Genomic DNA, 21,206 nt, shown 5'->3' on the forward strand with positions numbered 1-21,206 from the left:
GCACACATTAAAACTCAGTAAATAGTAACTCTTTTCACATTTTTAAAGATAGTGTCTGATATTTAGAATTTCATAACAATTGAACAGTAATCTCTCATGAGCCAAATTTTGCTTTTTTTTTAGGTGTTACTATTCAGCAGTTTGGTTTTACTTTGTATTTTCTTGGTCGCTAGTATAATTTTTTTCCTTCTCTTTTAACCCCAGGATTTCTGTTTTCAAGTAGTTTTTAAAAAAGAAAATCCTTAAACTTTCCCATGTTTTTTCTTTCCTTTGTGTTTTATGGTGCTGTGTACAAGAATGCTGTCTTGGTAACTTTGTTCTATTGTAGCCATCACCCAGGTTTGGTTGGCTTACATTTCTATCATTAATTTCATTCTATTAATTTCTCTCATCAGAAAACTTGTATGGTGATTAATATTTTAATTACATTTTGAGAGATTTTTTTCCAACATCTACATTAAAGTTGCTTTTTCCTGCTTCCCTAACTACAGTTTTTAAGGAAAATCATCAGTAAGTGTTGTTGCTGGGACTTCAGTTCAGGGTGGATGTGGATTGCTAATGATGACAAAAGATTAACACTTCACTTTATATTTTGCAGAGCACTTTCACAAGTACTATCCCACTTGGTTTTTACAACAAACAGGTGAAGCACTTACTGCTCCTTCATGTTGCAGAAGAGGAAGCAGAGGCTGTGGGATGAGGCAGCTCAGGCAGTTGACACCAGGGCTGGGTGGATCGACCATACTCTTGGTTCTGTTTCATGGCTCCTTCCATTAGCAGGGTGACAAGACAAAACCCGCACCCTTTCCAGTAAGGAGCCATCTGCCTGACTTCCTGGCTGGGCTCCTTCCTAGGAGGGAGGGAGGGGTAGGGCAAACCTTACAGCATCAGGGTCATCATCTGGGGAATGAGAGTGAAGGCTGAGTGCTGCCCCTTGGCCCCCCCAGCCCCCCAGATGCTTTGATGTGGGGACAGTGTGGGGATGGAATGAAGCAGGAGCTTGTTCTCAACTCCACCTTCTGTTTTCCAGAGATATTGGAACACCCAGCATGTCTCAGGAGCCCATCCTCATTCAGGTGTCTCAGAGGCCTCTTTCAAATAGTTAGGCGGGTAGAGGCATGCACACAGGTGCTGTCAACTTACTGTGAAATGCTTCAATTACCTCACTTGTCCGGATACTACCATGTTAGTGTTTTATGTATGTACACACATAGTCACGCATACAGCAGATGCAAGTACAGACACATGTAGACATACAGAAGCACACATACAGTAGACACACAGGTAGTGACACATGCAGACAGATACAAAGTCACGTGTACAGTAGACACACATGTAAACACATGTCCATGCACACACAGCCCCCTGTATGGTAGACACATATGTGGATACACATGTGGAAACAGACACATGCCTGTAGATATATACATAGGTATGCAGAGCACACACACAGACACACGTGTAGACACATATAGATACATATGTGGACCTAGATACACGGACATGCAGACACAGGTAGACATGCACATGTAGACACACGTGTGGACACCAACACACAGATATATGTAGATGTACAAACATGTAGATACATTCAGACATGCAGGCACACACACGTAGACACACATGTACGATCATCAGTATCTTCAGTTCTCACAGAAACCAGTCAGGTGATGTTTTTTCCATTTTATAGATAAGAAACAAAGTTCAGGGAGGTGTGTGGTTGTTAACGGTAACACAGTGAGTACCTCATCAAAACAGGATGCAAATCTAGCTTTGTCTGGCTCTATTATCTGACTTCTTCCCACATAGAAGTTTGTAATTGTGTCTTGTTCTAAGCTCTTTCTGTGTTAAATTTTTTTTTTTAAGATTTTATTTATTTATTTGACAGAGACACAGCGAGAGAGGGAACACTGGGGGAGTGGGAGAGGGAGAAGCAGGCTCCCCGCAGAGCAGGGAGCCCGATGTGGGGCTCGATCCCAGGACCTGAGCCAAGGCAGTCACTTAACCGACTGAGCCACCCAGGCGCCCTCTGTGTTAAATTTTTTTAAAATTTAGATGGAAATTAAGACCTAGCACAGTCTGTTTCCTCCATTACCTGTCTTTCCTAATGATGAGGGTTGGGGCTGATAAACCCTGATGTTTTCCTGGCCTTTGCTAAGGCATATTCTCCAAATCCTCCTGGCTGTTTTAGGAGATAGACCAGGTGCTAGTTGCCTCACCATTTTTCTTTCAAGTAAAAGTCTGAGAGCTGTTAACAAAGTAGGAAACGGTGCTGTCTTGGCCTCAGATGCATCTCCATTCACCCAGGCTGCCTCCCATCTTGGAGAGTGGAGTAGATGTGGGAGAGAAATGTGGGTGGAGGGTGGTGAAAGAGAGTACGAGAACCTGCAGCAATGCCCTCTTAGAAGAAAACCGCAACTGTCTCAGTCCAGCCCACCTGGAGCCTACTTCAGAATCTCTGTTCACATCAGGTAGCATCCCCATGGGGCAGCAGACACGGGAACACCTGCTGCACTTGGGGTCTGTCTTTCCAGTTAGAACCCCAGACCCGGGGATGAGCTTGGAGCTCTGCCTGCTTTGGGCTAAGGAGCTCACAGTCCAAAGGAAGAGCCAGACCAGTGACCCAAACATGGGTTAGCTGGTGACACTCCTCGTATTCCAGCAGTTTCTGCTGCTCTCGGAGTAAGATTCGCATCTACCATGTTCATGGTCTGGCTTCCCATTATTCCAACCATGCTGGTTTTCTGGATGTTTCTCAAGCATGTAATTGCTATGGGGCCTTTATGCTCTCAGCTGCTGCTGCCTAGAATGTTCTTCCCTCAGATACATACATTGCTTGTTACCTTTCCATCAGGTCTCTGCTCAGGGGTTACTGTTTTCGTGAGCCTTCTCTGACCACCCAGTTAAAATGGTACGACACAGTGTCACCTCGCACAATCCCTATGCTTCCCCTCCTGATTCATGTATGTCCATTGCAGTTATCACCTCCAACACTGTCAGTCATCCATCTTCCTACCTACCTACTCATCATCTGTCCATCTACCTGTCTGTCATTTCGCTACCTACATCATCTGTACGCCTCTCTATCGATCTGCCTGTCTACCACGAGAACATGAAGCTCACAAAGACAAGGATCTTTCTGTTCATTCATGTATGCTAAGGATCTAAAATAGTGTGTCATTAATATTTTTGGAAGGAAGGAAGGAAGGGAGGGAGGGAAGGAAGAGAAAAAGCATAGTTTGGGGGTAAGCAAGAAATTAGGTAGGATGGGCCAGATTTTAAGGTCTGTTGTGTACTATGCTTAGAAGCTTAGACCTTATCCTGAAGAAGTCAGGGTACCACTTGAAGATTTTAGGCAAAGGCACAAGAGGAGCACATTTAGGGTTTAGGGAGGAATTTGGTAGCATTGTGGCATGTGATTTACAGGCAGAGGAGTCAGACCCTGAGATTGATGCACATTTAGATGAGTCAGGGTCAGTGAGATCTGACCTCCGTTTAGAAGGTAATAGCAGTGGGGCACCTGGGTGGCTCAGTCAGTTAAGTGTCTGCCTTCGGCTCAGGTCATGATCCCAGGGTCCTGGGATTGAGCCCCACATCGGCTCCCTGCTCGGCGGGAAGCCTGCTTCTCCCTCTCCCGCTCCTCCTGCTTGTGTTCCCTCTCTCGCTGTCTCTCTCTCTGTGTCAAATAAATAAATAAAATCTTTAAAAAAAAAAAAAAAGGGTACTAGCAGTAGGACCTTGAGGCCGAGTCAGCGTGGGGGTATGTGAGGGTGGGAACGCGTGGTGATTCCTGCATGTGTAGACCACGCGGCTGCATGGGTTATGGTCTCCAGCTCTGCTTTAGAGGATTAAGGTTTCCATTTGTAGGTTAAAGATGGTGGAATTGGCCCTGCTGTTCACTTACCATGTAGGGAATACTATGAAAATGGTGTTCCATATAGACTATTTTCATTTCTAAAAATTCATACTCCTCTCAACTTTGAATAGGTAATGACTACTTAATTTACATATCGGAGAAACCTCTCCAGAGGCTCTTTGCATGTGCTTGTGAACCTCGAAGGGGCTCTCATTTTCGAGGACCAACACCGCGCCTCCCCTGTGTCTTGTGGCAGCCACCCTGAAGGGGAGCTAGTGAGGACCTGGGGGTCATTATCAGCCTCCTTTGATGGTCTCGCCACCTTATTCTCTGCTATTACTTGTGGTTAAAATAGGCTAGTCCTGAGTTTTCTTTTCTTTTTTTTTTTTTTTCCTAAAGATTTTATTTATTTGACAGAGAGAGATACAGCGAGAGAGGGAACACAAGCAGGGGGAGGGGGAGAGGGAGAAGCAGGCTTCCCCAGGAGGAGGGAGCCCGATGTGGGGCTCGATCCCAGGACCCTGGGACCATGACCTGAGCCGAAGGCAGACGCTTAATGACTGAGCCACCCAGGCGCCCCCCTGAGTTTTCTTAATTTAGGCATTTCACTAATATACTGTGAGTGACTTTCCCTTTCGGGGTATGTCCCCAAATCCTTCTTTAAAATGTGGTATGAACTCTGAAGAGCTTAGTGTGGCCTATTACCAGTGTACAGGTGTCAGGATTTTCTGGTTTGTGTTTTCCTGAGCCAGCGTGAAAGATTTCAGACACTCAAAAGAAAGTTTTGTGGCCCTCTGGAGATTTTGCTTTCTAAAATCCTTAGACCACTCAGCTTGCAGTAGAAGTACTTGGGATGCTTCAGTGACCAAATTATATCAACCAAGAAGTAATTCTATTATCTCTTAGATAATTACCCTAATTAACAATCAATCCAGTCAGCCATATAGCCTCAAATTTAATCTCTCTTGGCTATACTTTTCCATTTCATTTCCAAACCCGTGGCCTTCTGTTGTAATGAACTCCTACTGGAATTCTTTATAATAGTGTGTACTTCTCCTTTCTTAAATAACTTTATTTGGAAACTTAAATTTGATTTGGAGAGTGAATTAATGAAGAGGCATATCCTGAGTACCTAGAAAATGTCAAACTCTGTATTAGGCACTTTATTACTTTTACTTGATAAATCTAAATTAGAACTTAAAGGCATTCTGGCTGTTTTTTATACCCTTTCTCCCCAACCAGAAGCCCTAGAAAAGAACACTGAGATTTGTGTTGTTTCTATTCCTACCAGGACCAACAATGATAAGGAAGAATGTTCAAAAAAACCTGCAGCATACAATTTCCTAATATGTTTAAAATGGTTGTTTTGTCTCTTGGTGAGCTGACATATAGCTTCAGAAAGCACATCTCTGGGTCCGTATGTGTGCATGGACCAGAGCCACTGCCTTCCCCGGGGTCCGGCCCTCCCTCCAGGTGGGATGTCTGTGAGGTCAAACTCTTTCTGGACTAACACTGACATGATTTGCTGTGTCCACACTCATCCTCTCGTGAAGGTACATGGATTTTTCCAAGGCTGTGAGATGTGGTGATACTGCGCTCTGACAGTTGGTGCAGACAGTGATTGTGAAGTCTTGCATTTTAAAAAGTTTGTCAGTTTACTTTCTATTTTTTTTAAGATTTTATTTATTTATTAGAGAGAGAGAGAGAGAGAGCACATGAGAGGGGGGAGGGTCAGAGGGAGAAACAGACTCCCCGCTGAGCAGGGAGCCCGATGCGGGGCTCGATCCCGGGACTCCAGGATCATGACCTGAGCTGAAGGCAGTCGCTTAACCAACTGAGCCACCCAGGCACCCTGTCAGTTTACTTTCTAATACAGTAAATATCAAAGCATTAGTCCTAGAAACTAAAGCTTTTTAACATTTCACCAATTTTTAACAGCTTAAAGTGTTCTTTAGGTCCAAGAGTTTGAGAACCACTGCTTGTGACTTGTAAAAATGAAATTCTTCTTTAAACCTAGAGACACTGTGAACTACAAACTTGTCCATGTGAACCATCCCTGAGGCTGGTTTTGTGCTGGTGACGGTTTAGAATCTGAGCTGTGGCAGTGCTCAGCTGCTAGCCGTAAGGGCCTGCGTCCTGGTAGCCAACCAACACGTGTGCGGTTTTGTGTCCCGAGCATTTGCTGAGCAATGTAGGTGAGACACGAATACAGAAGACATTGTGTTTGCTTCCAAAGAGTGTATTTACCCTGTAGTCAGTTCTTACTCGACATTAAAGTTTAATTTCCTACATTGAGAAGGTTTATCTTTCTCTAGTCAATTTGAATTCACTGATTTTAATATGCTTACCGACTCTGCAATCTGATTCTCTCTGAACTAAATGTTTTCATGATTTAGTATAAATCTGAAATAACATATTTTGTTACAGTAGAGTAAGAGAAGAATGCACTAAATCAAACTGCATACTCAGCGAGATATTCCCAGCGAAGGACAGGTTTATCTGTATCGAGCTGCACTGCCCGGTGTGGTGGACCTTTTAAATTTAAATTAATTTAAATTAAATTTAAAATTCTGTTCTTTTGCTTCACTAGCCACATTTAAGACAAGCGGCTACTACACTGGGTAGTGCCGGTGTGGAAATTTGGCACGGCAGAAAGTTTTATCCCACAAGGCCACTCTAAAACCAAGGCTGTGGGAGACTTGGAAGGAAGACGGAAGATGCATTTGAAGACAGACTGTAAAGGCCTATTTGTTCAAAACTAATGAAAATGAACTCAATCTTGATACCCGTGCCTAGTCATTTAAACAGAAAATGGCATGGTTAGGTTTGCATGTTGAAAATGTCAGTGTGGGATAGATTGGTTGGATTGGGGTGGGTTCCTGGCTGAAAGCAGGGACACACTAAGAGGCTGTTGTATTTTGGGTGAAAACAGTCAAAATTTGCATGGTGCACTAAAGTAGCACTTAGAAATTGATAGCCCAAAATACTTACATTAGGTAATAAGAGATCCTGGAAACTGAAGAAATAAGGATTTAATTTAAGACGCTGGAAAAGGAAAATTGAATTAAGTCCATAGGAGGGGGAAATGAGAAACAACAGAGTAAGATGGAGTAGAGGAGATAGTCTTGGCTTCATGCCAGGATGCCGAGGAAGCATGGACTTTGTCACATGGATCCTTAAAACAAGAAAGAAGTTTAGAAATGGAAACCAGCCAGTTGAGTTCAGCTGGATCCCAACTTTGATCCATCAGCGAACTGAAGTCATTGGGAAAACCACTGCTCCAAAATTGGAGATGGGTAATGTCAGTGGATAAATGGATGCCCTACAGAGAATGTAAAGGCATTGCTGGAAATCAGAGACACTGTAACAGAAATGACGAATGGGCTCATCAGTGGACTGAAGGTGGTGAGGTCAGAAATTCACATCTACATAAAGGGGAGATGTTAGAGAAGGATTACACAAAGACTAAAGAGAATCCGTTGTTTTTATAATTCTTAATTGCTCTTACAGATTAAAGTTTGTTCAGAGTATGGGACGCTTGGGTGGCTCAGTCGGTTAAGCATCTGCCTTCAACTCAGGTCATGATCCCAGGGTCCTGGGACTGAGCCCTGCCTCGGGCTCCCTGCTCAGTGGGGAGCCTGCTTCTCCCTCTGCCTGCCGCTCCCCCTGCTTGTGCTCTCCCACTCGCTCGCTCTCTCTGGCAAATAAATAAATCTTAAAAAAAAAAAAAGTTTATTCAGAGTAACGATAGGAACAATGTATTGGGTGATTATAGCATATGCATTAGTGAAGTGAATGGCAACGATGTTATGGGGGCGGGAGGGCGGAACTGAGAATATTCTGTTATGAAGCATCAACTTAAGGACAACCACTTGAAAAAGTAAAAAAAATATAATTGATATGCCAAGAAAGGAGTAAAAGTCAGATCATATACAATACTCAGTTAAAACTAGAAAATGCAGAAAAAGAGTGGAAGACAAAAAACAAGTACAATAGATAATAGTAACAAACATGTTAAATAATAATCCAAACAGACGAATCACTTTAAATGTCACTGACCTAATGCACCAATTACACCATCAGAGTAGACTAAAAACACAACCCACTACATGTGGACTATAAGACATGTACTTTAAATATAAAGACACAGATTAAAATTAAAGAGATGGAGAAAAATATACCAGCTAACCCTAATTTAAAAAGCTGGAGTACTTACATTAATTTCTTATGGAGCAGACTCGAGAGCAAGAAAAGTTATCAGGGATTACATATGATAAAGGGGATGATTCTTTAAGAAGACGTAATTCTTAATGTGTACGTGCCTAACAAAATATCACAATCCATGAGACAAGAGCCATAAATCTACAGACATAAATAGACAAATCCACAGTTACAGTGGAGCTTCAGCATCTCTGTATCAGTGATGGACAGATCCAGTAGGTAGCAAATCAGTTGAGGACATGGTTGAACTGAAGAGTTCACCTGGATCAACTGGATTTAACTGACGTTTATAGGGCATTCCATGTAACAACAGCAAAACACACATCCCCAAGCTCACACATAACGGTCACCAAAATAGACCACATCCTGGGCCATAAAACACACCTTAAATTGAAAGGAATAGGAATAAAAATATGCTGTCAGGGCACAGTGGGATTAACCTAAGAATGCATGACCAGTGACTGGAGAATTCCCACACACTTGGAGAGCAGACAGCATGCTTCTGACGAGCACGTGGATCAAGGAAGCCTAAGAAACTTGTAAAATATTTTGAACTAAAAGGAGAAAATACAAGTGATCAAAATTTGTGGGATGCAGCAAAAATAGTGCTTACAGCCAAATGTGCAGTAGCCAGTGTTTATGTTAGAAGATCTTAAATCTATAAGCTTCAGCCTTAGGAAAAGAGCAAAGTAAATCTGAAGAAGAAAAATAATAAAACTTAAAGGAGAAATAATGAAATTGAAAAGAAGAAATCAGAAAATAAAAAAGCCAAAAACTGTTCTTTGAAAAGATCAATAAATGATAAACTTCTGACCAGGTTAACTAAAAAAAAAAAAAAAAAAAAAAATTAAAAATCACTAATACTAGAAATGAAAAACTGACCATCACTACTTATTCTATAGACCATAAAAGGACAAAGGAATATTACAAACAACCCTGTATCCACAGATTTGATTATGGAGATAAAATGGACCCCATTCCTTGAAACACACAGTCTGTCAACAGTCACACAAGAAGAAGTAGACAATCTGAGTAAGGCTATGTCTATTTAAAAAATGAATCAATAATTAATAACTTTCCAAAACAAAGCACCAGGGTTACTCATGAATTCTACCAAACATTTAAGAAAGAGATTACACCTCTCTCTATATTCTGTTCCTGCAGATGAGAGGGAGTGCTTCCTAAGCATTCTATGAGACCAGCATTAACCTGATACCAAAACTAGACAAAAGCATTACGAGAAAGAAAACCTATAAACTACTGGGGCGCCTGGGTGGCTCGGTTGGTTGAGCGACTGCCTTCGGCTCAGGTCATGATCCTGGAGTCCCTGGATTGAGTCCCACATCGGGCTCCCTGCTCAGCAGAGAGTCTGCTTCTCCCTCTGACCCTAACCCCTCTCATGTGCTCTCATTCTCTCTCTCTCAAATAAATAAAATCTTAAAAAAAAAAAAAACTATAAACTACTATCTCTCATGAACATAGATTTAAAAAACTCAACAAAATAGCAAATCAAATGCAATAGTGTATAAAAATTATACACCATGACTAAGTGAAATTGAATTTATTCCAGGTATGCAAGCTGGTTTAACATTCAAGAATCAATTAATGTAATTCATCTCATCAACAAACTAAAGGAGACAACTCTTTGACCCTACCAATAGATACAGAAAAAGCATTTGACAACATCTAACGCCCATTCATGATTAAAAACTCTCAGCAAACTGGGAATGAAGGGGAACTTCCTCAATTTGATAAAGAACATCTAAAAAAATTTCTACTTAACATCATACTTAGTGGTGAGAAACTAAACGGTTTACCACCAAGATCAGGAGCAAGGCAAGGATGTCCCCTCTTACCACTCCTTTGCCACATTGTACTGGAAATCCTAGCTAATACAATAGGACAGTAAAAGGAAATCAAAAGCATACAGATTGGGAAGGAAGAATTAAAAGTTTATTCACAGATGATATGATCGTCTATGTAGAAAATCCCAAGCATCAAAAAATCGAAGTAATAAGTGATTATAACAAGGTTGCAGGATAGAAGGTTAGCATACAAAAACCAATCACTTTCTTAAATACCAGCAACAAACAATTGGAACTTGAAATTGTCATTTACAATGTCATTTACATCAGCACCCCCAAATGAAATATTTAGAACTCTAAAAAAATGTATAAGCCTATATGAGGAAAATGATAAAAGTGATAAATCATAAGAACTAAATAAACTGAGAGAGATTCCATGTTCATGGATAGGAAGACTCAATATCGTCAAGGTGTCCGTTCTTCCCAGTTTGATCTATAGATGAAACAATCCCAGCCAAAATCCCAGAGGTTATTTTATGAATATCAACAAGTCAATTCTAAAGTTTATACGGAAAGGTGGAAGACCCCAAATAGCCAACACAATAAAGAACAAAGTTGAGGACTGATGCTATTCAACTACAAGACTTAATATAAAATGAGGGATAGTACAGACAGATATTGGTGAACCAATAGACATATAGATCAATGTACCACAGTAGACAGCTCAGAAATAGACCCACAAATATGGTCAATATTGACAAGCAAAGGCAATTCAGTGGAGAAATGATAGTCTTTTCAACACATAGCACTTAATGTAGACACAGATCTTAAACATCTTAAACCTTTCACAAAATTAACTCAGAATGCATCATAGACCCAGGGTGCCTGGGTGGCTCAGTTAGGTAAGTATCTGACTCTTGATTTTGGCTCAGGTCATGATCTCAGGGTTGTGGTATCGAACCCCATGTTGGAAGTCTGTCCCACTCTCTTGCTTTATCAAATAAAATTTTTAAAGAAATGCATCATAGACCCAAAAATAAACCAAAAACTATAAAATTTCCAGAAGATAACATAGGAGAAAATACAGGTGACCTTGGGTTTGGTGATGATGGTACAATGCCAAAAGCATAACCCATGAAAGAAAAAAGTTGATAAGTTTGGCTTCATTAAAATGAGAAATGTCTGCTCTGCAAAAGACAGAATAAAAAAGGTAAACCACAGACTAGAAGAAGAATCTTTGCAAAACACATTTCTGATTAAAAAAACAAACAACAAAAAAACCCTAGTATCCAGGATATACAAAAAATTCTTCACACCACGAGTAAGAAAACCCATTAAGAAGTGAGTGGAAGATCTGAACTGACCCCTTCCCAAAGAAGGTATACAGATGGCAAATACACAGAGGAAAAGATGCTAAATATCATATGTCATTAGAGAAATGCAGTGAGATACCACTATTAGAACGACAAAAATTCAGGACTTTGACATCAAATGCAAGCGAGGATGTGGAGCCACAGGAACTCTCACTCACTGCTGGTGGGAATGCAGAGTGGGGCAGCTACTTAGGAAGACAGTCTGGCAGTTTCTTACAAAACATACTGGAACCATATGATCCAGCAATTGTGTTCCTCAGTATCTACCCAAATGAGTTGGAAGTATATCCATACAAAAATTTGCAGCTTTATTCATATTGCCAAAACTTAGAAGCACCAAGATGTCCTTTAACAAATGAATGGATAAACATATTGTGATGATATTATTTAGTGCTAAAAAGAAATTATCAAGCCTTGAAAAGACATGAAGGAACTTTAAATCCATATTACAAACTATAAGAAGCTGATTTGGAAAGGCTCTATACTGTGTGATCCCAAATACATGACATTTTGGAAAAGACAGAAATATGGAGTCAATAAAAAAAACAGCAGTTGCCAAGTGCTCAGGGGAAAGAAGGGATGAATAGGTGAGCACAGAGAATTTTTAGGGCAGTGAATCTATTTAATATCACACTGTGATCATATACACATGTCATTATGCATTTGTTTAAACCCATAGAATGTACAGCACCAAGATTGAACCCTAATGATAACTGTGGACTTTAGTTAATAGTGTACCAACATTGCCTCATCAATTGTACTGCACTAACGTATTATGTCAGTTTAGGGCAAAAGTGTGTGTGTGTGTGTGTGTGTGTGTGTAGGTGAGGGGGTAATGAGCACACTGCACTTCCCCCTCAATTTTTCCATAAACTAAAATTGCCCTAAAAATAGAAATCCATTAATTAAAGTTTAGAGGAGTGAGAAAGACAAAAATTATTTTTGGAAACTACTAATAATATTGAAAAACCTGCAGTCAGAATGGTGACAGAAAGACAGAAGTAAATGATACAAGGAATTAAAAATGGGACAAGTTACTACAGATACATCAGAGGGGGAAAAAGATAGAATAGTGTAAATAACCATATGACAGTAAATTTGAAAACAATTAAATGGACAAATTCCTAATATAAAAGCTTGAAGAAATGGAAACTTTGAGTAGTCCTATGGCCACTAACTAAAAGGAAGCAGTTGCTAAAAACCTTTCCACAAAAAACACAGCAGGCTCAGAAAGCTATATTTAAGTTACACCCAACTTTCAAGCAATTAATGTCAGATTCTATACGAACAGTTTTAGAGAGCGGAAAGAGAAGAGACCGGACCCTTTCCAGTTGGTTCTAGGACAGACGCATGTGTCATTGTGGACACAGTGATGGGAAGGGAAAATTGCAGGTTGACATCTACATGGAAACTCCAAAGTAATCTCTAGATTTTTAGAAAAATGAGGGTTTAGTCTGATGGCTCAATGTAACCTAAACAAAAATCCGATGTCTGTATATTAACAAACATGAAGATGTGACTTAAAAAGTTGTATGTACAGATTTTAAAATGTTAAAATTAAATGACATTTTCAATTGCATTGAATATTTCTGTTGTTTCCTGGGGATCTTACTATTCTTAAAAAATTTTTCCCAATAAATAATATGAAAAGTCCATAAATGAAAACAAAACAGAAAAACCCCAGCGACGTATAAAGAACCTAATGAAAATGGAAACAGAAGATGTGCAAGACTTTTATGGTGAAAATTATAAAACTGTAGATGGAAGTGGTTGAAGAAGGCCAAATGAACAGGTGCACTGTGATAATGGACGGGGACTCTTGATCGTGTAGAGACGTCAGTTCTGCCGTATTCAGTTCTGATAAAAATCCCCCTGGGGTCCTCCGGAATGTGAATGGACTGGAATTTAGGTGGAAAAGCAGGGGCCAGGGACAGGCACAAGGTAATGAGAGAGGAGACACGGTGGACGTGCCTGAGCAGATCCCAGCATTTTGCTCCTAGCAAGAAGCCAGACAGACAGACCATGTCCCCTGAGGTTGTGGCAGGGACCTGAGCTCGGGCAGGCGAGGAGCAGACGTGCCTGGGGACAGCCCTTCCTGCTGTCGAGGTGGGCGCGCTTGCTGGAGGCGCACTTTGCCCACCATCCCTGCGTTCTTGCCTTCACTCTTCATTTTTACCCAGTGCCCCAGGCCTCTGCCTCCAGGTGCATGTTCTACCCAAAGAACAAATAGCTCAACCATGAAAGAGACGCATATGGACGGCCGCTGGATGGGAGGACAGGGTTGTGGCAGCGATGGTCCGAGCAAAGCTTGCCCCAGTTGGCTCCCTGGCGTGGGCCTGGTGTCTCTCGTGCTTGACGTTCATCCTGAGCAGTAGCGGATTGTGAGATGAAGGTGTGGGGCAGGTGTGTGCGTTACTGTGGGCCAGGTTCCGCCCCAGGTCCTTCAGGGTCCTGACTCCTCCTTCCTCCCCAGAGCCGCCCCTGTGCATGAGGACTCTCCTTTTTCCTTCTTTCTACATAGGGAAACCAAGGCACAGACGGGTTCAGTAGCGTGCCAGAGCTCATGTAGAGGAGCTGGGATCTAGACCTGGCCTTACCTGCCCCGCTGTTGTGACACAGGCGAGCATCCTCACAGACACTTCTCTTGAGTTAATTCACTTTTGGTTTAAAGTCAAACAGCTGTCCCCTCCGCGCCTGCATCCGTGTTACTGATGGTGGGATGCCGAGGACTCCATGACCAGTGGGAGGTTTTTGACATCAGGATGAAGTGAAGGGGGCACCCATCAATTTTTCTTGGGATTTAAACCCACAGATGTGCATAGACACACCCTTCCTCTGAGGGATGAATGTGTCCTGATCATTTGTACGTTGATTCTCCAAATGCCCCAGTGCTTGCTGTATTGCAAGATACGAGTTTCTTCCAGGGTGAACAAATGTACAGTCTACTGAAGGAAACCAAGGGGAAAGCGGAGTTTTCTGTTCAGGAAATTATCGGGATCTTCCTGTTCCGGGGCCTCACTGAGTCTTTGGAAGGGACTTTTCTCTCGTGGCAGAGAACGGACCTATGACCTTCAAGGTGCAGACAGGGGGCGGCTGGGGGAGTGGGTCCTGGGTCCCCAGGCCACATGCAGGTGGGCGTGGGGAGTCTGTGTTAGGGCCTGCCTCCCTGCTGTCTGTTCCAGGCCCCGCTCCCTGGTTTGCCCCGTGGCCTGCGATGTGTGCCTTGCGGAAACACCAGCATCGTGACCGTGTTGCTTTGAGAATTCGGGCTACCCATGCGCCAGGATGAGGTGGAAACTGCCAACAGTCAGGCTCCTTTGGGCCTTTTCAGTTTATTGCACACCTGTTGGACCAAACCCACTGTTTGACGGTATCGGTGACAGCGACCGTTGTTAACGAGCAGACGTTGTTAACGTCTGCCATGGGACGGACAGCTCAGGCTTGCTTCGTGTGTCATGTCGTACATAATTCTCTCATTAACTATAATCTCTTCCCATTTTACACAGGATCAGAGTGGGGCTCAGAGGGGTTACAAAACTTGCTGCGTATTTTATAGCCAGTGAGTAGCAAAGCCTGGATTCTGATCGCAAAGCCTGGCTCCCATGTCGGTGTTCAGTCATGTCCCCAGAACTATGGGGACAGCTTCTGTTTCTCCATTTCTTATAGCCTCCTGCCCGGAAGGCAGGATCTCAGCTCGTGGAACTAACTGGAAAGAAAAACTCTGAACGTTTCTTTGAGGAAACAGCAGGTGGAGAGATTGTGAGAAGTCAAAGAGTAGGGTCAGGCCCGCCTTTCCATCCAGTTGGGTGGAGGGGGAGCTATGCGCATTGACCAAGTCACCATCCACAGGGATGACTTTAGGAAGAGGCATTAGCAGGGAGTGGAGCTGTGTGAGGAATTTTGTCAATTCTTCTACAAGGAGACAGCATTTCTGTTTCTCCAGTGCTGACCTAGTCCCTGGTTTGTTAGCACCTCAGTGCGTTAGGAAGTTCTGCTGAAGAGCCGTCCCTTACCAGCGCAGGACTAACACCAGATGTACCACATTCTGCACTAGCACGAGTGATCTGTGCATTCACAGCTACGCTGCCCTCACATGTCTCCTTCCCCTGGACAGAGGAATGCTCTGTGGATGTTAGCAGGAAACCTGTGAAGGGAATAAACCCTGAGCCAGTAAGGCAGAGAAATGAAGGAGAAAAACAGAGGTTTGCTTCGTTTTGCTTCCTATTTCCGAATGTGCCACATGGCGCTGTCCCTCCGGCTCTGAGTTCACCCTTCCTTGCCTTCTCGGGCAAGGGCAGATCTGGGCCCTTGCATGCCCTTCCTTTAGCTGCGTTAGTAGCTGTGGGGGTGTTTCCTGGAGGTGGTTTTCCTGCTGGTTCCCGTGCAGTTGCCGGGCCAGCGTCTCCAGCAATCCACCCCCCTGGACAGTTTTGCAGGAATCCCTCCTGTGAGGCACCCCTGCAGCTTTGGGTCACTGGCAGCATCTACGTCTCTGCCCTTCCTGCAGCACCCCTGCCAAGTCCACCCTCAGACAGCCCTTGACCCTGCATGTTTGGTGTTTCCCAGCTGTGTGTGCTTCCTTCCTCTTTGCTTCAGTAAGCTACTGATGCCACCGTGGAATCCCAAACTGAAATCATGTTCGCTGTCCATGAAATCACTTCCTGGCCCCTTGGCGAGCAGCCTGGAGTGTCTTGGACCTGTTTTTGGTCCTCGTCTCCATCGATACGTAAAAATTCCGGTAGATAATGGGGAACGTGCAGCTCCAGAGCCAGATTGTCGCGTGCATCTCCGGGTGCATGTGTCCATCTCCTTAAGTGTGCCTGTTGCTCGGCCCCTCACAGGAGTCCCCCCACCGTCCCCCCGCCCAGTGCAGCCGGCAGTTCTCGCCACCTGTGTGCTCTGCACACTCGCTGAAGAGATGGTGTTGCTCACCTGTACTCGGCATGCTCCATCACCCCGGCCAGCCTCTCATTCCTAATTCGTGTGGCTAGCTGAAAACTGCCTCCAGGACCTTTGTGGTGAAGGTTCCATGACCCTTGATCGAGGCCGTAATGGATTTCCCATGCATCCAGCTGCTGGACTCATTCATAGCCTCATTTTAGGAAATGCGGAGCTTTCAAGGGAAGGCTGGTTGTGTAGCCGCCTATCTACCCATATTTTCCTCAAAGTTTTTAGTTTTGTGAGCTCTTGTAGGATTGGTCTGGCTTTTAGGCTAAGAACTATGGACTTATTCTCAGCTAGTAACCCCTCTCCCATCTCCTGTGCACCCAGTTCTGCCTGTCCCTGTGTCCAGGGCCCTCAGCACTGCCCAGGCCTTCCAGGGGGTGCCCATTGGCGTTGGCCTGCGAAGAAGAGGGATTTGTCCCTTGCCCTCTGGCCAGTGTCATCCCCACCTCCCCTTGCCTGCAGGCTGTTAGATGTGCAGAAGCTGTGACCGGGATCACTGTGGGTGGTTCTTGTCCCGGCCCCGAGCACGGCATGCTCCCAGCCCTGTGGAGGGGAAACGGGAGAAGCCAGGTCAGAAGCCCCGGGAGATGCATGGTGACGCAGGTCTGTCTGTCCCCCACAGCTCACTGTATTTCAAGAACTTTTTCCAAACAGGTCTGGTCACTCTGGGGTGTGCGGGGGGTTAGTTGTTCAGTATTCTAGGTAGTAGTCTAGGATACTAGGGGTTACAGGGGCGGAGGGGGGCATTCAACACTGCAACGTCTTAACACAGGGGAATAATGTGTTATTCAAAAGGGCAGGGAACTGTTTGGGGTGATTACACCACGTGCTGCAGGAGCACATCTGAAGCTCCAGGGGAGTTCATCTCTTTCCACAGCTTGGCCTTGTTTTGTTTGGACTGGATCAGCAAGCTCTCCACGGGGTCTGGGGGACAACACTATAGTGCCGTTTGGGGCAGGGTCGCCCTGTTATTTTACTTAACATTACGATTCAGTATGCAGTCTGATGGAATCTTCTGGGCACTACTGATACATATTTTTAAATGTTTGTTATGCCGTTGTTTTGTCATTAAGATAGAACACAGGGTTGCTTTTTTGAAAATTTCATATGTATCATTCAGTTTTGCTGTAAATAAATAACATCTTCCTGCCTTACAGCAAATGTCTATTTCTGACTCATGTCAACTGTAGGTAAGCTCTTGCTTTCATTCTGGGGCCTAGGCCTGGCTGGGCATGCCAGTCTCTGTGTGATTGAAATATTTGACGACTTCTATTCTCTCTCAGTTTTGTGACAAAATTTAGCAGACCTGTGTGTAGTACCTTTACTATCCATCTTTACTAAAATGATCATTTCTTGTTAAAAATATAATTTTTTATTGGATTGCCAAAGTAACTTATCCTCAAAGCAAAAACCTTAGCAGATGTCAAGAAGAATGAACAAAAATCAATACATTATAGTTTCATTATTCTGAAATGACTATTTTTTTAAAGATTTATTTTTTTATTTGAGAGAGAGAGAGAGAGCACGCAAGTGGGGTTGGGAGAACAGAGAGAAAATCTTCAAGCAGGCTTCCTCATGACCTGAGCCGAAATCAAGAGTCAGAGACACTCGGATGCCCCTGACTACTCTTAGTATTTCGGTGTGGTTCATTCAATTACAAAAAAATTTTTTTTTAAAAAAATGACTTTAAATACAAGAATTTTAATTATGTAAAGAGAAAATCTTGAAATTGGAACAAACAGATTATATTAAAGGAAACAACAATGTGATTTACAGCTGACTTCTCTTTAGGAGCAGCATCTTTACAATGATGAATTAAAAAAAAAAGTGCCAACATGAAATTCTATGACGACCAGAGCATACGTTTTAATGAAGGAGAGTCTTCAGCTCTGGTGATGGTGCGATAGGTTGATCAGATACCCGTGACAAGACCCAGAGCACTCCTTCTTCCCGTGTGTGTGTTGGTGGTGGTGGTGTGCTTTGGAAGACACTGGAGAGTGTAAGCAGGCAGAAGGGAAGAGGAGTCTGTCCCTGACATTTAGGAACTGAACCTGGGAAGATCAGCAGTGCTAAGGGCAGAGTCTCCAATGCACAGGTGAGCTGTGGCTGCTGAAATTCAGGCTCTCTGGCTTAGGCTGTCAGAACCGACAGGTGTGGCCAGCAGACCTGAACTATGATACATGGTAAAGGATACAGCTCAGGCTAAAAGGAAAGAACAACAGGTGGAATTCATATAAGAGAATGAAGATATCAATTTTTTTCTTAATTTCATTAAAGTAACTATTTGCAAAGTCTTTTCAGTTGGATGTAGTCTTGCTTGTTTCTCTCTTGTTGCCTTTGCCTAAGACAGATCCAAAACATGTTGCTTAGGGAGCTTACTGCCTATGTTTTCCATTAGGATTTTAATGGTTTCAGGTCTTACATTCAAGTCTTTAATCCATTTTGAGTTGATTTTTGTGTATGGTGTGAGATAGTGGTCCAGTTTCATTCTTCCGCATGCTGCTGTCCAGTTTTCCCAATACCATTTCTTGACAAGACTGTCTTTTACCTATTGCTTTTTCTTGCCTTTGTCGCTGTAGACTAATTGACCATGGATATGTAGGTTTATTTCTGGGCTCTCTGTTCTGTTCCATTGATCTGTGTGTCTGTTCTCATGGCAGCGACATACTGCTTTGATGACTGTAGCTTTGTGGTGTAGTTTGAAATCTGGGAGCATGAAATCTCCAGGTTTATTCTTTCTCAAGATTGCTTTGACTATTCACCATCTTTTTCAGTTCCATACACGTTTTAGGATTTAATGTCTAGCTCTGTGAAAAATGCTAGGTAAAGCAAAAATTACATTCTATGGTGGTAGTTATAAATGCCATTGTAAAAATACATGACAAAAATAGCACAAAAGATGGAGATAAGTGGAATTCTACTGCAAGTTTTTTGTTTGTATTGTTTTGTTTCACCAGATGACACAATATTAACTCTAAGTAGACTGTGTTCAAGAAACATGTTGCAATTCATGGGCGCCTGGGTGGTTTAGTTGGTTAAGCATCTGCCTTTGGCTCAGGTGGTGATCCCAGGGTGCTGGGACCGAGTCCTGCATCTGGCTCCCCGTGAGTGGGGAGCCTGCTTCTCCCTCTCTCTGTCTCCCTCTCTCTCTGTCTCTCATGAATAAATAAATAAAATCTTTAAAAAAAAAAAAAAAAGAAACATGTTGCAATGCCTATACCAGCCATTAAATACAATATGTGAAGATATGGCTAACAATACAATAAGGGAACTAAGATGGAATACTAAAGAAAAAACTTGGTTAAGCCAAAGGTAGAAAGGAAAGGGGAAACAAGAATAAAAACCCAGGGTACCTGGGTGGCTCAGTCGGTTAAGTGTCTGCCTTCGGCTCAGGTCATGGTCCTGGGATAGAGTCCTACATCGGGCTCCCTGCTCTGCAGGAAGTCTGCTTCTCACTCTCACTCTCCCTCTGTGCTCCACCCACTCTCTCTCGCAAATAAAATCTTAAAAAAAAAAAACAAAAAACCCAGTGGGACAAATAGAAAATACCAAAAATCAGATTTAAGCGTGTTAAGTGTAAATGGACAAAAGGCAGGGATTATCAAAGTAGATTTTAGAAAATCCAAACTCAACTATATATTGTGTATAAAAGGTTTACTTTAAAGGAAATGGTTTGAAATTAAAATGATCTTAAGGGGCACCTGGGTGTTTTAGTTGGTTAAGCATCTGCCTTCAGCTCAGGTCATGATCCCGGAGTCCTGGGATTGAGCCCTGAATCGGGCTCCCCGCTTGGCAGGGAGCCTGCCTCTCCCTCTCCTGCTCCCCCTGCTTGTGTGTGCGCGCGCTCTCTCTCTCTCTCTCTCTCTGTCATATAAATAAATAAAATAAACAATCTTAAGATACCAAATAACAAAATCTGTGGAAAGGAACTAAAGCAATGTATAGAGGGAAATATACCCCTGTAAATGCTTATGTCAGAAGAGAACAAAGGTTAAAATCAGTGATCCAGGTTTCCACCTTAAGGGGCTAGAAATTGAAAGTTAAGCCAAAATAAGTAGAAGAAAAGAAATAATAAATTAATAGCAAAAAGCAATGAAGTAGAAGAAAAAGACAACATTGTTTCTAGCAAGGTCAAGGAAAAAGAAAAAAAATATAAGCAGCATCACAAATGAATAAGTTGATGTTACACTACATATAGATATTAAAAGGAAGATAAGAATATCATGAAAAATCTATGCCAGGAAATTTCACAATGATAAAATGGCAAAATGGATAAATTTCTTGAAAAACACAACCAAACCAACGAAAGACATAGAAATTTTGAATAGTATTTCATCTATCAAAGAAATAGAATTAATTATCAAGTATCTTCCCATAAAGAGAATTCAGGCCCAGTTGGTTGCACTAGTGAATTCTATTCTGTATAAGGAAAGAATTTATAACATTGTTACACATTTTGTCAGGAAACAGAGGGAGAGACAACATAAGGAGTGGAGTACAGACAGACTCACACCTGTTTGGAACACAGTGCTGAGAGAGATTTGTTCTCTAGTCCATGAGGATGGACTATCTTTCCATTTCTTTGTGTCATCTTCAATTTCTTTCATCATGGTCTCATAGTTTTCAGTGTACAGGTCTTTCACCCCCTAGTTAAGTTTGTTTTTGGGTATTGTATTATTTTTGGTGCATTTATAAATGGAATTGTTCTCTTAATTTCTTTGTGCTACTTCATTATTAGTGTATGGATATGCAACAGATTTTTTTTTTTTAAAGATTTTATTTATTTATTTGAGACAGAGAGAATGAGAGACAGAGAGCATGAGAGGGAGGAGGGTCAGAGGGAGAAGCAGACTCCCTGCCGAGCAGGGAGCCCGATGCGGGACTCGATCCCGGGACTCCAGGATCATGACCTGAGCCGAAGGCAGTCGCTCAACCGACTGAGCCACCCAGGCGCCTGCAACAGATTTCTGTATATTGATTTGTATCCTCTGACCTTGCTAAATT

General features: G+C 42.7%; 1 protein-coding gene across 11 annotated transcripts in view; it reads left to right on the plus strand.

The window, feature by feature from the left end:
• DIP2C (disco interacting protein 2 homolog C) overlaps positions 1-21,206 on the plus strand; it is a 398,847-nt gene that overhangs the window by 213,565 nt on the left and 164,076 nt on the right. The window lies entirely within an intron of this gene.

Source organism: Mirounga angustirostris, unplaced genomic scaffold (genome assembly GCF_029215605.1).
Source record: "Mirounga angustirostris isolate CCGP_5_RB_7025 unplaced genomic scaffold, mMirAng1.0.hap1 SCAF_5, whole genome shotgun sequence".
NCBI classification, from domain to species: Eukaryota; Metazoa; Chordata; class Mammalia; order Carnivora; family Phocidae; genus Mirounga; species Mirounga angustirostris.